Raw genomic sequence first — 12,461 nt, forward strand, 5'->3', positions numbered from 1 at the left:
GGCAGCCTTTGTTTCCTTATCTCCAAATGGACGTAATGATATTTACCACATCAGGCTATAGTGAGTATTAAACAGGGTGGCAAGTATGGAGTTCCAAGCCCAGGATTTGGCATGTCTAGTAGGCATTCAACAGCAGTTAGACTCCTGCCTCCCCCTGAGGCGAGATTTGAGATACTGGAGAGCATTGTGGGTAGGAGCATAACAGAGCCTGAGGATGTGGTACTCTTAGCCAGTGGCCTCTCAAAAGGACCCACTGACTGTAAATAATCTCATGTGGAGCTAATGTCAAGAGTCTAAATTTGAGGCCGGGCCCCAGCAGCCCCCATGCTCCTCACCCTCTCTGAGACAGGCCACACTCATTCACGTGGTCTCACTCCCCACTGTGTATCCCCCTCTTGCAGGACTCCCACAAGTCTCTGGGGTGGGCTCAGGGTAAGCCCATCCAGGGGTGATAGGCCTGGGGATGGGCCCACCCTCAGCCCATACCCTGCCTATAGCTATCCACGCACCTGCCACACTCCACGTGAATGCCCCGTTTCCAAGTCATTGAACCCTTCCCAGAAGGCAAGAGCTCCCATTCTGGCATGCATACCAGAGCTACAGAGTTAGAAAATACACAGGAATGGGTGTTACCTTGATTTAATATCAAACATTCAATACTTGGACATTAGTTTACTTCATATAAAGGTTACAGAACCCTATTGGGAGAAATAAAAGAAGATGAAAATTAATAGAGAGCACCTCCACCCCAGGCCAGAAAATTAGAAATAGCAAAGGCAACATTTTTTTCCCTTGAATTCTATATAGATTTAATGTGCTACCTATCAAGGCTCCTAAGGGATACTTTATAAGAGCTTGAAAAGTCTATAGTGATATTCAGTTACCAGATTAAATGGTTCAAAAGGCTAAAGCTTTTTAAAAAGCTTTTAAAGGGTCTGATAGTAAATTTACCTACAAGATTTCATAACATATTACAAAGTGACAATTATCCAAACCATATGGTAACAATGGAAAAAAATGATCACTGGAAGGGATTAAATGATCCAAAATTAATTCAGTATATAATAAAACCATAAATAACCCAACAATGAGGAAAATAATTACTATATGATAAATATTTTGGTGGCAACTATAATTAATATGGAGAAGTTACACCTTATGCCATTTTCTGCAACAAATGACAAATGAGATTTTATGCATGTTGGAAAAGCAAACCTTAGAAAAGACAAGAAAGTGCAATTCCACATTTATCATATTGGAAAAGAATCTGTCACCAGAGGCAAAAAAGATTTTCAAATTAATGAATAAAATATTTTCAAATTAAACTTTGGTTGAATAAAATACAGTATAATCACAAGAGGAAAATCACAACCTGGAAAGAATAAACCACTAATAAATCTAAAATATATTAATTTTTGCTTTTTCACAAAAAAGCTAAAATCAGTGCACAGATTCCACTAAGTAAGCAACAAAAAAGATGAACAGACAGTTTATACAGGATGTACAGATGGTAAATCAAAACATGAAAAGGTACATAACTCCACCAGAAATGAGAGAAAAGCAAACAAACCAGGTCTAAGGTATTAGCACATGTTGATCAAACCTGTCAAAATGATTAAATGGCAAAAACCCCATCCTGGTAGAGCTGTGGGCCACAGGCGTACAGAGAAGTGGGGAGCAGTGACTTGGGAGCCAGACAGTTGGATAAAATCCTGGCTCCGTGATGTGCCGCTCCTGAGACCTTCAACAAGGTGATAATCGCGCTGTCTTGCTTTCCTTGTCTGTCAAGTGAGATTTAAATGAGTCAATATATATAAAGTGCTGGGAGCAGTGCCTAGTACACGGTGAGTGCTGCTTACGTGGTAGCTATTATTATTTAGGGGCTGGGGTGGGATTCTCTCAATTGTAATAGAAAAGGCATGGACTTGGGGGCCAAGAGGTCATTCATTCCACAGATCTTTACCAAATGCCAGAAGCAGGTGCAAATCCAGTTCTGTTCATTATTAGTGATGTTACTTTGTGAAAATTGCTTAGCAATACTGAATCTCAGTTTCCTCCATCTGTAAAATAGGATAATATAATCTGCTTCATCTGGTTTAAGGTGTGATCAGATACTGGACAATAAAGTACCTATGGTGGGTGGCATGTAGAAGTCCTAAATGAATTCTTAGATGGCTCACTCCTTCTCCTAGAACTTCAATCCAGTGCAAGAGCCCTTATCTGTAGTTGTGGAATTTGTTCTCAGTTGCCTGCCAGCTTGGCCAGATTAAGACCTTTAGATGGCCCTAGGCCCTGAAAGCTTCTGATGCCGCCTACCTCCAAAATATGTAAATCAAAATAACATCACCAATCCATAAAATGAAAGTTAGTGTTTTTATATACCACAAAACTTACTTGTATGCTGCAAACATAATCACTTATTTCTGTATTTTTTTCCTCTCATTCTTGCTTACATTTTTTGGTCCCCATTTGCTATTGGCCTTTTTTGGGTGGTTTAGCCAGCCTACCAGGTGATCCTCACCTGCTGCCAAATCGTCCCCACATGGGCACTATGACGATCTCAGAGTTCTCCCTCCCCAGGCGTGGTTGCATTTTAGGTGGTGGGGAGCAGGAGTTTCTGGGGGTTGCAAGCCTGATGCAGAAGGGGCTTGCAGTAAATATTTGTGGAATGGATACATGAACCAGCTCAGAAGGGTGGAATTTTAGCTGCTGCGGGAGGCAGAGGGAAAGGCTTTCTTTGATGGAGATGCAGTGATTCGGGGTCTTCAGATCACACTAGGTAGGTGCAGGGCTGATATGCAGATATTTAACAGGTAGAGCAGCGCTAATACTGCTTGTGGGCCTGGAGACCCCTCCTGGGCTAAACATCACCTCTTTGCTTGTGGGCAGTGGGAAGCCCAGGGGTCCTGAAGGGAGGGGCTAGGGAGAGAGGGGATCTGGGGGCTGCAGGCAACTGCTATTCACCAACAGGTTATGAACGCACTTCAGTATTCCAACAACCAGCCGGCCATCAGCCTGGGTTAGGAGGTTGCATGGGAATGAAGAGACTTCTGCCATTTCCCTTCTATAAAACAAAAAAGTCAGGTTTACTAATCCTTCAGATCCACTGCAGCTCTGACAGCCTGTGATTTTAACATGGTGATAGAACGACCTAATTCAAACCCCAGCTGTTATTTACTATGTGACTTGGGTCTAAATCAATTAACTTCTCTGAACCTCTACTTTTCATTGATTTAACAAATATTTACCACTTTTTATATGCCAGTTCCCAGGAATGCACTGGTGAACAAGCCCTAGTCCTTGCCATCCTGTAATTCACTGTCTACTTAGGACTCCTTGGATGTAAGTGACAGAAACCCACTCGGGCCAGCTTAGGCAAGAACGGTGTGCATCATCAGAATGGAGGCAAGCCTGGGGACCCCAGAGGGGAAAACAGTCCAACTGGAACACCAGCAGCCACTCTGCTGCTCTCAACCTACTTGCTGCGTCATTCATTCTCTGCCTCCCCTCCCTCCCCCACCTCCTTCCAAACTATATTCTTACGATCCTCAATTGTCTATGACTTTCAAGACATCCCAATTCCAAGTTCTCGAGAAATAGAATCTGAGTGGCTCAACTTGGGTCATGAATCCATTCCTAATTCATGGCCTGAGAGACTGGGTCATGTGCATGGGAGAGGGTTTTGGGTCCCAGAGAAAGGGGGCTTGTGGATCCTGGTATCCACTCCCCAGCCTCACAGGGTAGCTGTGAAGATTAAAGCAGGTTCTATGGAAAGTGGCCTGTTCGGAGCCTGGCGGATGCAGACAGAGCACTGAGTTGCCAGGCTGTGTCCGTGGCTGGTGCTTGACTCTGAGGGAAGATTCCAGTTAATGTCTTTCATGTCTCCAGCTGCTTTATGTTCATTTTTTTTCAGTTACTTCCTCCGTTTGCCTTGATCGTGGGCTCCCCCTGGCTGGGGTGACTTAGTAAGTTAGCTGGGCACACATGCGCCCAGGCTGGCCCGCACTCACGGCCCAACACCCGCCCCGCACCCGTGGTGGGTGCCTGATGTGCTAAATGAGTGACTGGTCTATGGCTGGGGAAAGGGGAGTCTTTGGATCTGTCTCCTTTTCAGTGAGGTCTTTCCCCTTTTGCTTAATATCCAACGGACCAGGAGCTCAGCAACTCTTAAGAATTAGAGGGAGGGACCAAGAACTAGGTTCAAGCCCTCCCACCCCAAGTCTAATTTGATGACTATCATTGAGCCGCTGACTTCATCTCTCTGGGCCTCAGTTTCCCCCTTGGCAAATCCACTTGGACACACGGAGATGAGAGGACTGGTTGAGGGCAGAGATGGGGAAGGCCTTTGACGAGACCACCGCGGCTCTCCCACCTTCCCCAGTAGGATCTTGCTGAGCAGGCCCCTGCGGGCCAGAGGGGAAGAGCCAGAGGCCTTCCGCCAGCTGCTCCGCGCCCTCGGGAGCCCCTTTGCCGCTGGCCCGCAACCGATGACTTCACCGGCTGTGTGGTTGAAATTCGAGCCCTCTCGCTAGGGGTTGAGCAGGAAGTTTTCTCCTGCGGTGGGAGCTTTTGTTCTGCAAGCCTTGATCCTTAGGCAGAGGAATTTCCAGCCCGCTGACGTCAGCCCCGACTCCAGCCCAAGCCCATCCGACCTGCAGTGGGGCTGAGAGAGGCCTGCCAGCAGGTCTGAAGGTGCAGGATTTCAGGCACCTTCTTCCCACATTAACTATCTGCATCCTGGGTCAGCTTCCATTCCGTCCTCTCAGGAGAAAAGCCCTGGAGAAGCTCATTCATGCTGTAAGTAGATAGAAAGGCAGGTGGAAAGTAGTCCAGCCACTTACTGTTAGCTGACTGCCTGGGGCTGGACATTTGATCTCACTGGGACTCACTTTCCTCATCTATAAAATGGGAATAATATTGCCTCATACTTCGTGGCAGGGAGTATTAAATGTAAAACATTAAAAACTGTTCAATACGTGGTAAATGCTATCTCTCCAGCAAAGAGGAAATGAGCTGTGTGAGGCACCAAGGAAAGGGTCCAGCTCAAAAACAGAAGCTCCCCGTGCTAAGAGATAATCATGCTTTTCAGCTGCAGGAACCCAGCTGTGCTTTCCTTCTGAGAGTCACAAGCTTCCACAAAGGTGACTTACTAGTTTCCCAGCAGTCTTAACAATAGCACTGAATGCCTCACAGTTCTGGAGGCTGGGAGTCTGAAATTAAGGTGTCTGCAGAGTTAGTTGCTACGAGGGCTGGGAGGGAAGCCTCTCTGCTTGGCTTAGGGATGGCTGCCTTCTCCCTGTGTCTGGTCACAGTCTTCTCTCCACACATCTCTGTGTCCACATCTCTTCTTATCAGGGTAGCAGTCATATTGGATTAGGGCCCTACCTCAAAGACCTCATTTTAACCTGATTATCTCTGCAAAGACCCTATCTCCAAATAAGGTGACATTCTGACGTATTGGGGTTAGTTAGGACTTCAACATATAAATTTGGGGGACACAATTCAGTCCATGATAATGACTGAGGGGGAGAGAACAATGCTTAACTGAAAGGTGAGTATCAAATCTTTTAATACCACAACAGAGAGAGAATTTGGAGCAGGAAGGACTTCTTGAAGTCTGTCAAACCTACGTGGAATGAGGCTCTTAATTCTAACAATAATGCAAAATCTTAAAAGCATCAGAACCTAGTTGTGGAGCCCAGATAGTTAAATTGCTTATTTTCTGCTCTGAACTTCCTCCTACCCATTCCTATTTTCATCTGCCAAAATTACGTGTGAAATTCAAGATCCCTCACAGAGCTGGGCCATCCTTATTCCCTTCGCAGTGGAGTTAGGTAGAAGGAGCACTGGATAGGGAGTTGATGGACCTAAATCCCAGTTCATGCACTCTCTGTGTGCCCTGCGGCATATGACCCCTGCTCTCTGAGCCCCAGTCTCCTCAGTTATAAGCTGTGAGTGTGTGCATGTGTGTGTGCAGTGGTAGGGAAACAGTGGCAGAGGGGTCAGACTCTGCAACTCAAACTGAAGTGACATGGGACAAAACTGGTACATCTTTGAGTGTCAGTTTCACATGTAAGTAAGCAATTTAGAACGTAATTTTAAAACTCCAAAACACACAAGGACGTGACAGAGTGCAAAATGACACGATTTTTAAGCTAAAACATGAGGCTTTAGAGGAACTAAAGAAACACTGGGCTTGTGATGGCTGCTTTGCACCCCACTTTGACCCTGATCCCTGTGGTATGAGCTCTTTCCTGTGTGCCAGTAAGGGTTCTTCATTGGAAATTCATCAGACTCTTTGGACTAGGTGCTGGCAAAAATATTCCAGTTCAGAGCCCATGGAGCTCTGGATCTGAACTCCCTCCAGCTCACTAAGAACCCCTTTCATTCATCACCTGGTTCAAGCCATCTCTTCGCTGCGCCCGCACGGGCCAAGCCAGGATGAGAGGTCTGTGCCAAATCAGAACGGACGTGGCAGGGAGAAGAGGTGCACAGATGGCGGGTGGGGTAGCAGAGGAAGTGGAATTAACCACTGGAGGAAGCAGACTCTGGCAGCTTTGCGGGGAAATATCTCGGGGCTTCCCCCATCTTCCAGTTCCTCTGATGGCCAAAACGGCAGGAATTTGAAAGTGAGAGTCTGCCCTTCCCCCAGGCTCCAGCCCTTCCTCTCCTTCACAGCGAAGCCTCTTGAAGGTGGTGTCTGTACTCACCTCCCACTCATTTTTCCACCGCTGTATTCTAGCTTCTGCCCCCAGCACCCACCTGGACTTGTTCTCCATAAGGCCCTGAGCGGCGCTTTTCTGCTAACAACAGGTAGTGCTCCCCCGCCCTCAACCCACAGTCCTCCTGGCTGGACGCTCTGGCTTGGGGGTCCCTCACTGCCCTTGGCTTCCCCCCTTCCTCCCCAGCTGCTCCTCAGTTACCCCTGCAGCTTCCCCTCTCTCTGGCTGCTCTTCCTGCACACCCTCCCTGCACCACCTCACCTGCTCCTGCAGCTCAAGCTCTGTTGATACAATGATGGCAGAAGCCTCTGGTCTCGTCAGGCCCAGAGTTCTCCCTGGAGCTTCAGGTTTGGCCACTTGGCTTCCCCCTGACGTCCCACGGCCTTCAACTCGGCAGGCTCATACGGAGTCACCGCCTTGTCCTGGACCCTGTCCTTCTACCTGTGTTCCAAAGCACTGAAGCCAGCCTGGGGGCTACTCAGGGCCCGTCCTTACACCCCGCCAAGCCTCCGTCCTCCTCTCATCTGTAGATAATTGCTTAGCCTCCGTCTCATCCTCTTAACCAGATGTAACTCTCCGAGATCAGGGTTTGCAAATTGCACCTCTCCACAAGCTGTGCAGGGCTTGGCTCAGCGGGGCACACAGTAGGACTTCAATAAATATGTGTGATTTGTTTCTTAGGGAAGTTAGGGTCAGGTTCTGGCCTTTTCTTCAACTTTCTGAGAAGAACCACCAACAGGGGCCAAGGGGGTGATCCAAAGACCTGGGATTTTGTCCTTGTTCTGTCCCTATCTGGGTGACTCTGGGAAAGCCACAACCTGTCACGTAGCCTCAGCTTTCACACAGTAAAATGGAGCCTGGAGGAGTGCATTCCTTCTCAGGGAGAGAAGGCCGACAGGGGGCACAGGTCCCTCACAAGGTAGGATGTGGTGGCAGGAACATGCCGGAAATAGGACAGATAGTCCTGCTCTGTCTTGAACCAAACCAATCACCCGAATCACCAAGCTCAAGAGGCAGGCCAAAGGTGAGGCCCTGCGATAGATTCACAAAGAATAACTAGGAAAAAGCCCAGGACTTAGGATCAGAACACAAAGGAATCTAGCCCCTCATCCACACTGTCTCTCTGTGCCAGACTTTTGTTACCTGCCCGGGTGAATGTCCTGTGTGGTTAGCCAGCTAATTAACCCATCTCCACCCCTGCTTTGTAGTCCATGAGCAAGGATTGGCTTTATCAAACTGGCTTGCAAGCTGAGCTGAGAGGAGTTTATTTCCCCGGGTCCAGCTGATTCCAGATGACCTGGTAAATGGAATTTTTCAAACTAAAAACTGAGGACCTGTGTGCAGATCCCCTTGGGAGACCTGACAGGAGCAGCCACCTGGAGTCCCCCTCCTAGATGCATCTCAGAGTCCACACCTGGCACCATCCAGCTCAGCTCTGCTAGGCAGGTTCGGCAGGGAATGGCCCCGGCTGTACTGCAGTGGCTCTCGAGAAGGAGGGGGATCTTTAGCAACGCCTGCAGACACTTGGGTTGTCACATCTTGGGTGGGGATGGCGGTGCCATTGGCACCTACTGGGTAGAGGCTCGGGATGCTGCCAAACATTCCACAGTGCCCAGAAGGGCCCCACAGTGAAGAGTTACCTAAATTATCTGTCCCAACACATCAATAGTGCCAAGACTGAGAAACCTTACTATCAAGTCAGACTGCTTGCTTCACAGCCCAGCTCTACCTGGAACAACTCACATACTTTCCATGTGCCTGAGTTTTCTCAGCTTTAAAATGAGGATAGTATTTTTATCTACACACAGAGTCGTTGCAAAGAATAAATGACCTAAGTCATGTAAAGCACTTGGAACCATACTTGCTATACAATAAAACACTCAAGAAAGCCTGGCTATTGCTGTGTTTATCTGTGGGATGATACGGGGCTTAACTGTGCTGCTTTGGATGCAGTGTTGGTGCCAGTCTTTTCAAATAATAACATTTGCATCTTGTGATCACAAGTGGCGGAATCAGGAAGTCCCACATCACCATGGGGACTTGGCCTCTGGCAGATGCACAGTGCGTCCCTGTGCTCTACTCGCTGATTTCAGGGCCACCGAGCACCCTCTGAGACCTCCTGGGGCAACGACCCTGGGCTGTGCCTGGATGGGTTTAGCGGCTTACTCACCCGAGTGCGTTCCTGGCCTGCCTCTCCAGACCCAGATCCCGAAGCTGCTGGCCCCCTCGTGGCAGAGTCCCAGGCAGCTTCGACTCAGCTTTGGCTGGCAGACCGGGTCTGGGTTCCCTGCTGGTCTCTGCCTGGCACTCTGGCCCCAGCTCACCTCAGTATGGACGCTGGCCGCGTGAGAGGCAGCCTCGCTGGCTTTCTGTCCAGCAAGGAAGGCCACTAGCAAACACTGGGGAGTGACACATTTCTGTTTTTCTAGTTTTCAGCCATACCTCACCTATACCTGGAATCTTCAAAACACCCAACAAACAGAAGTAGCTGTGCTGGAAGTTGGCGAGAATAAAGAGAGGAAAGAAGCACTTTAAAATGTTGAATTACAAACATATCCAGCTACTTTATATATATATATATATATATATATATATATATATAAAGCATTGTGGTAAAGGATACTGGTTACCAAAATATAATAGTCTCCCCCCACCAAACATGCTTTAATTATTTAGGAAGAGGGGTTGGTAGGGAGAACAGGGAGAGAGAAGGAGAATATTTAAAAATCTAGAATTTGTATAAAAGGAACACCAACTCTTTCATGGGAGAATTATCTAGCCTCTCCTTTTAAGGAAAAATTTCTATCTTCAAAAGGAAGAGATTAAAATATTCTAGCGCTTAGGGAGCAATCAGCCTTACAAATGATCCCAGAGGAACTTGCTCCCAGAGTCTTGCGGTTGGAGGGGTCAGCCGGCGTTCTCCCAAACCAAGGCAGCTCTGAAGTGCTGGGCAGTCAAGCTTAAGGAGCAAGACATAGTCCTGCGCCAAACCTGCTCCTCTATTCAACAGACAGACAGGAGGGTGACTGGGCTTGCCACCCCTGCGGTCATAAAAGACTAGCCTGTTTCATGCAAACTGACTGTTCCTCTCTTTAGGAAATTGGGCATTTGAAGAAGCTTCTCTCACCCCATTGGATTCTGATGATGGGCTAAGTGCCCATTTTCTCACTAGTGGGCCCTTAGCATGATGCTCAAGATTCAATCATCCCCTGCATGATAAATTGATGCTCTGGTTTATCAAACTGGGCTTTCAGAAGAGCTGTGAGAGAGAATAAGCTGCCGCTTTTCCTGGGAGATCATGCTTTGAAGACCCCAAGATCTTGGCCTTTGTGGGGTCAGGAGGTTGGAACAGGGGCTGGCTCTCTTGACTTTAGGATAACAGCACTAAAGACTTCTTTGTTAATCTACTACCTCATTCATTCAGGGAATATTTATTGAACACCCACTAAGTGCCCACAAGTATTATTCTGGGCACTGGGGTTATAGCGGAAAACAAAACAGAAGCCCTGCCCCCATGGAGATAATATTTTAGTGAAGGGAGAAGGCAAATTATGTGGGGAAGAGGTGATGCCATCTTAGGGAGTTCTTGGAAGACCTCACTGAGATGCTGCTGTTTGAACCAAGACCTGAGAGGTGAGGGGATGGTGAGTAGGCACCTGGGGAAGGAGTGCTTGAGGCAAAGCAAACCACCAGTGCAATGGCCCTGAGGTGGGCGAGAGCCTGGTGTATTTTCAAAACCAGGGGTGGAACAGGGCAGAGGTAGGAGATCAGATCAGAGGAGTTAGAGGGGCAGATCATGTAGGGCCTCCTGGGCCAGTGCAAACAAGCCCTTTGGATTCATTTCCAACTGAGATGGGAAGCCACTGGAGAGTGTTAGGCAGAAGAATGACACCCAAAATTTTATAAACGACTGTTAGCGCATTTCTCAATTGTATTATTAACCCATCTTATAGGTGGGGAAACTGAGGTTCAGAAAGGTTAAGAGAGTTGCACACAAGCACACAGCGTGAGCTGCCAAGACTCTAAGTCCAAGTCCTCTCCCTTCCAGTCCAGGGTTCTTTACATTCTCATGTGTACTTTGCAAATGTGCTGACCTCTGCTCCTGCCTGAGGACCTGGAGAGGGACAGACAGGGCTGGCTCTTCTTGCATCTGACTCGCTGGACACCTGTTCTACAGCATCATTTCAGAGCATGTATGGAAACTGCTCTGGAAATGATCAAGTGTTGCACATATGGCAAGTGGTATAGACACTTATTAAGAAGCTCTTAATGATCCCTCCTGAACCCAGTGCCTGACAGTCTTCCATTTGAGCACTGGCTTGAGCATTGCTGGTAGCTGTTACTCATCTAAGAAGGTTCTAGAGCAAGCTGCTCATATGTGAATCTGTTGGTTTCACCTACAGGTCATCTTGCCCCAGTTCACAGACCAGGCAGCCTGTGTAAGGAAGCACTTCCACAGCTAGCTATCGGGTTACCCTTTCTATTGGGCCACCCAGCAGTGTACCTGGCACGCAGACAGGGCCACATGCCTATCAGTCACCTTAAGTACTGAGCCTTGCCCTCCTGTGGGAGCCCCAGCTGCTGGCCTCGCTGCTGGGTCAGCCTTCTTATCCTGTGAGGGCCGGGGGCTGGCCCCAGAGCCGCCCCGGCTCAAGGCCACTGGGTCCTGCTGTAAGTAAACAGCCAGCCTCAGCAAATCCAGGGAACAGTCCCGTGTGAGGAGTGTGAAGAACACAGCCATAGTTTGGGTCTGAAGCCCAATTTTGCTTGTTTTCTAGCACACTGGGGGGTGGGGTAGGGGTGGCAGCAGCTGGCCCAGTGGAGGGAAACCCCCATCCACCCTGAAGAGATTGCTCACCTTTCGTTGCAGGTCAGCTTCTCATAATATCATCCCCAGAAGGGTTTTTCTCTCCCATGTGAATTTCATAGAGGGTAGATGGACTTAAAACACTTGCAGCCACGGAACAGCCAGTTTTGGAGGCCTTCAGTACCCCCAGCCCATCCCCTCAAAGCAAAAAACAAGATAGGGAGAAGCAAAATTAGAAGGAAAGAAAGACTGTAAAAGTTGAACAAAACCACTCACAAATAGCCTGGAAGAAAAAAGGACTGCACCGTATCATGGCAATTGTGGACAGTTTCGCAGCTGAGCCAGTGATGACTCATTCCTGGGCTCTGGTTGCGTAATCCTCCCCAGCCCAGGCAGGAGAATGAAACTAGGAAACTAATGCAGTGACATTTAGTAGCAAAAAGGAAGCCCACACAACATTTGTGCAAGGCCATCCAAAAATAGCGGGCTCCTCCAGGCTTGGGTTTGGAAACTATGCATTTCGCTTGCAATGCCTGAGCCGTGGCACATTTTTCTTAGACCACCCACACCCTAATTCAGTTCATTTCAATTCAGCAAATATTTATTGCAGGCCTACTGTGTGCCAAGCAATGTGCTAAGGATTTGGGAGTGGGAAATCCAGGGAGGAGGGAGATACTATAAGGAAAACATGGAATGAAGAATGGGTTTTGGAGCTAGTGAGCGATGGAGTCAATCCCCAGCGTGGTCCCTTAGTAACTCTGAACCTTGGTTTCCTTCATGATGTGGGGATAGCAATGCCCACCTCATTAAATTGTGTAAGGGTTAAATGAGATAAAATATTTAAGTTCTCAGCATGCCGCTTAGCACAGAGTAGGGCTTCACCTTATAGCAGCCACTCCTGCACACTCTGGAAGCATGTATGTATGTGCACG

At 48.1% G+C, this 12,461-nt stretch overlaps 1 long non-coding RNA gene across 2 annotated transcripts; it reads right to left on the reverse strand.

The window, feature by feature from the left end:
- Positions 1-632: 632 nt before the first annotated feature.
- On the reverse strand, positions 633-11,830 carry LOC118970858 (uncharacterized). Of its 2 annotated transcripts, XR_005059006.2 has the most exons (4): positions 11,581-11,830; positions 2,984-3,064; positions 1,604-1,781; positions 633-698 (listed from the first exon to the last, which is right to left on the reverse strand). It is a non-coding gene; the product is annotated as an uncharacterized lncRNA (long non-coding RNA). The 2 variants fall into 2 exon arrangements; XR_012120924.1 differs by having other exon boundaries at positions 639-1,781.
- Positions 11,831-12,461: the final 631 nt, after the last annotated feature.

The sequence above is a fragment of the Manis javanica genome, chromosome 8 (genome assembly GCF_040802235.1).
Source record: "Manis javanica isolate MJ-LG chromosome 8, MJ_LKY, whole genome shotgun sequence".
NCBI lineage: Eukaryota > Metazoa > Chordata > Mammalia > Pholidota > Manidae > Manis > Manis javanica.